A 5147-nucleotide genomic window follows, 5' to 3' on the forward strand; every position below is an offset into this window, starting at 1 on the left:
TACCTCCAATTCTTTCCAAGTCGCTAGTTTTATAGCTGCCGCTGAAGGTTTGGTACAACAACGGTCCAAGTCCAAACATCCGTCCAATCTATCAAAATTTCATGACAGATAATAAATAGATCCACTGGCACTCAAGCAAAAATGTAGTGAGTGCAAAATGGACTGCGACCTATGTTCAAATTGAAACTAAACCATGATTTAGACTAGTATACATCTGGGTTTACGGCCATTCCACCCTGAGAAAGCCCGATCTCGTCAGATCTTGGAAGCTAAGCGGGTTTGGCCCTGGTTAGTACTTGGATGGGAGACCGCTTGGGAATACCAGATGCTGTAAGCTTCTCTTCCCGGCTAAATGCAGAGAGGTTGTGTCAGGAAGGGCATCTGGCGTAAAACTGTGCCAAACAAATATGCGTTCATCGAAGATGGCACGCTGTGGCAACCCCTGACGGGACAAGCTGAAAGGAAAAGAAGAAAAAGAAGACTAGTATACATCTGAAAGATGTACTTTTCTTTATTCGTTTTTTTACGGAAGTAAATTAGTCCCACCAGGATTTGAATTTGAACTAATTTACTTCCACAGTTTTGCACTTAAAAAAACGTGTTGGCCAAGTCCAATTTTTCAGTGGCTCAATTCAAAGTCTAAGAATGGACCCTGAGATCACTCCACTTAGCAGGACCTGAACTAAGATTTCAACCCAAGACCGAATGACTCTGAGTCAGACTTGTTAGCTATTAGGGCACCGTGTGTATCCTTTAACCTTTGGTCACTTGGATTCATTCAAACAGGCAGGAAATTCTATTTTCAGCATGAGTTGGCTGCACAAGTTCACAAAAGATTTGAGACTGCTAAGTCTGGTGCTGATACCCCACAACATGCGAGAAACATGAAACTCGGCGATAGTGCAGTTACTACTGGATTAGCAACTGCTGTAAACATCAACATGCCTTCTTTTTGTAGTGTTTTTTTTTGTTGAATATACTGTAAGCAGTATTATAATTATTGAGTTGCCACATCTATTGCATTGTAGTTTCTGCATTTATCACCGAAGTACTTATCAGTAATGCAGTTAAAATAATAAGCGGAAATGTGTCTCTTTAATTTACAAGTTGATTTACAATGTGCGTCCCTAGATCTCACCACATACCGCATGACAAGGCTGAACCTGACTTCAATAGACCTTAGCAAAAAAATATGACAGCTGGCAACTCACACCCCTGCTTTGATCTACCAATGTGTTGCGACAGAAACGTACGACCTTTGTGTAGCGATTGTGTGAGTTTTTGAAGCTCCACATACAGTATGTTGAACTGTGTCACTTTTATTAAACCTTGAAACATACTGCAACTTGATGGAAAATGAAAAAAAATGGGTTGCTACCAAGAGACGAAGCATGTGAGAGCGAAGAAGAGAGCGAGAGACTGCATTGGCGTCATTCCCGGCACGCTATGTACACTACATCACTTGTGCGCATTTTGGCAACGGAGACTGCAAACCTTGCAATTTCATCAACAGGTATAAATATAGGTCAGTATTGTTGGAAAACATAATATACGGTGGGTCTGGCTGGCTTAAAACGTGGCAATTTATTTTTTGCATGTGCATATTTTGATTGGCCATTAGTGCGAAACCAGTGGCAAAACGTCAATTCCTCATGAAAGCGAGTCACCGAGCAGATTGGATGAGAGTCCAGTTGGGATTGGTGGCATCGCTCAGTGTGTGGCAGGTTTAATTTTTTTCTTTGCGCCTCTAAAATTTGAAGTTCGGGGCTGCTCTCCTCTGAGTCAAAAAGTTAAATTGCAGCATTGGATGCTTGTAAGCTTTTCATCCACATTTGGAGTGCTCTGATTCCGATCTTAAGATGTTTGACTCCACGCATTTCTTTAATCTTCTCTAGGTGGCCATAACAACCTGAGTGCAAAAAATCAGAATTGCGTCACTTGACCACGCTGTCTAAATTGGAATTGTGAATTAAGCAATTGTGTGTAAACGTGCATTTTCCAGTAGTCTCCCTTCGTGTTGCTTTCCTAAACTCCAACGGCCTTTTCCACTCTACCATCCATCTTCCACAGACATTTGCACTTCCACAAATACTCAAGGGCGAGTACACTGGAGCCACAAGTCTTTTATTGCAAACTGAGCTCAGACTGGGGTTGTGTTTGTCCACTCAGGCCGAAAAATCTGAGCTGCCCTCAATGCTTGATTGCCGACTAATCCCACAGTAAGACAACAACACCGAGTACAATCTCCCTTTGAGCATGTGCTTCACCGCACAGCAGGTAAGAGGCCTAAAAGGGGGGCTCCATCATCGGCCCTCTCAACCCTCCCCTATTAAACAGAGGATATAACTGCTTCCATATTTAGTGTTTAATTGCGGAAGCCATTACCGTGATGTGCAGCGACACAGTGGCCCTAACTAGAGCTAAACTACCCCCCATGACCTGATCACCTCAGCCCCCCTCGAGCAAGCTTTGAAACCTGAGAAAGCAGTCCTGACCTTTGGCATTCTGCCTCCCACATCTCACGGTAAGAAGACCCCCGCCGCCCCTTTGTTTTTCCCCCATTTTGGACAGGATGTGACCCATGAGGAGGGCTCTGTAGGAGGGCCTTGACCCCAGACACTGTCCAGACTACATGTCTGGACCTACCTAGGATTGCTGGGCTGACAGCGAGACCTGATAACAAGACGTATGACGACTCAGTTCAAAACAGTCACATATTTTCATCAATAAGAGTGGTCGAGGTTACGCATTGCGTCATTTTTCCGGACGTGTCCACTTTTTGTCACCTACAAAATGTTTCCTGCTGGCATTTTAACATCTAAAATACCAGTAACTTCGCATGTATTGTTCCTTTCTCTGTGACTTGGGTTTCCAACAAATGTTTGTTTTCTTTTATCTTTTATCTGGACAGGTCCACTTTTTTGCACTCTTTAAATTCCCTTCAAGCCAGCATTTTCAAATCACATCCACAATTCCCGTTCTTTAAAAATCATTTGTGAGATTATTTTTCCAGTTTGCCACAGTAATAATTGGAAGAGGGATAGCAACTGCCCAAAAGTGAGTCCAGCTGAACCATGGAAAATTAGAGTTATGTCTATGCTGGCATATAGTTGTTAACCCCGTTGAAGTCCTGCTGACTGCCTTCCTGTTCACAGTTTTCCACGGTGATATCTTAGGGAGCGAAAACATGGAAAAGTGGAATTGTGCTCCTGAGAACTGAAGTGGGCTAACGCTATTGTTGTCATTTTATAGAAGAGTGATATAAACAATTTAATGGCTGCAATAAAATCAGATACCAATTATATCTTGTTGATTTGTCTGGCCATGATGAATTCTTGCACATGCTAACTATATGATGGACATTTTTTCAAATGGAATAGAATACAATAGATCATATTGTTTGGACTTTTATCCTGGCTTGGATTTATATGATGGCTGAGAGAAAACAATGGGAAAGAAAGTTTAGTGCCAGAGAAACAGCTCATAGGATGATGCAGTGCAGTTTTACGCCACTGCAAATTACAACAATAGTACTAGCGAGTTCCTTTCACTTCTTCTCATCTCACAGCCTTTGCCTTGACATTCTCAATGTCTTCTTTCACTCCCGATGAAGTTTACAAGCAAAATGTCTCTCATTTGCTTTCACCAAATTCTCCAGGGAGTTCTCAGAAATGTCTGTGGTGCTTCTGACAGAACAACAGCTTTCACTGATAACTCTTCTTTCTTTTGTGGGTCTGCAGGACATCCGCCAACAGAACATCAGGAAAGCCGAGTTGTTAAGCACGCAAAAAAATAGTGGCGGGTGGGACATATTGGGAACGAGGTCATGACGTCTGCTGTGAGTCAGCTCCCAAGCTGCTTTTCACCGCCGCCAGAATGAGAACAAAGACCTTCTGCACAAACTTTTAATACCTAATTAAACTGCACAATTTGTGTGTTGTTCTGAACAACAACAAAACTGAAACAGCACTATGGCGCATTAGAATTTTTCCAGTATAAAATGTTCTCCTTCAATAAGTAAGAGTTAAATGAGCCCGAACAATGGTACATTTAATGACTTTTTGTTATTGCGGCATTATAGCCACTATTGTTGAAATGGAAGTATTAATCCTTCCATGAGTGGTTATTAATGGACACATGCTGGTCACTGTGTGATTATCTTGTTGCCATAACAACAGTGCACACCAAAACAAAAGATGTTAGTACTTTGATGGCAAGAGAGCTGACATGTTACTATTGCAGTGCATTCAAGTTTACTTCGACCGGAAACTTTGTGAGGATACTCTACTGGGTTCCAGAGTGTTGTGTAACATTTCGACTTGCACATTATAATTAAATCAAATGGTGTATACGGGGCCAAGTAAGTCACATGCTATGACGCTATGTGGCGCAATGGAAAGCACATTAGATTTCTTAGGTAACTTTATTTCTTGATCACTTTAACAATGCATTTGTTGTTTGAAGCTGTTGGTGCGTAGATTAGATAAGAGGTGCAAGATTGAAGTCTCCAACGAGCAGCATGAGGCCACCGGGATTATAGATGTCTATAGCCGAACCACTGAAATTGTAATCTCACAGCGTGGATGACATCCCTCACGTTTTCTGCAAGATGAGTTTGAATGTAAACAAACAACTGCAGTCTTCAAATGGCCAATAGTTCTTCACACAACACACGTGCAGGAAGAACGGTTCAATTCTCTTGACCCAATTAATCCTCTCTCTTACTTCATTGACTTTATTTGATTTTACGGGAACAGAGTGACGGAGCGCTTGGTAAACAGGGTCAGTGAAGGCCCACACAAGCACTGATAGTTCCCACTAAAGAATGACAGATAAAAATGCTGACGAAAGTCCTAAATGAGTTAGCACTAAGTGATAAAAACAGTGGAAAAGAACAGATTGTGGAGAAAATTAGCAGAGCTGTTGTAACTCACTGGTGAGTTCAGTTGACAATAACAATTCAATTGATTAAAAGACTGTGGATTAGATATTGAATATTTTATTTATTCAATATATGCAGTATTTCATTTGGAGATGTGTGATGCTATTCTACAAATGTTATTAAAGGTGAAGTAAATGTTGGCCTTCACATGTAAACTTGGAATGTACTTCTGTTATGTAGATCCTTGATTTACCTGACAATTTGA

General features: G+C 41.4%; 1 pseudogene; it reads left to right on the top strand.

Annotated features, from left to right (window-relative positions):
• The first annotated feature begins 218 nt into the window (after window positions 1-218).
• On the top strand, window positions 219-337 carry LOC133505436 (5S ribosomal RNA; annotated as a pseudogene).
• Window positions 338-5147: the final 4810 nt, after the last annotated feature.

Source organism: Syngnathoides biaculeatus, chromosome 8 (genome assembly GCF_019802595.1).
Source record: "Syngnathoides biaculeatus isolate LvHL_M chromosome 8, ASM1980259v1, whole genome shotgun sequence".
Taxonomy (NCBI): Eukaryota; Metazoa; Chordata; class Actinopteri; order Syngnathiformes; family Syngnathidae; genus Syngnathoides; species Syngnathoides biaculeatus.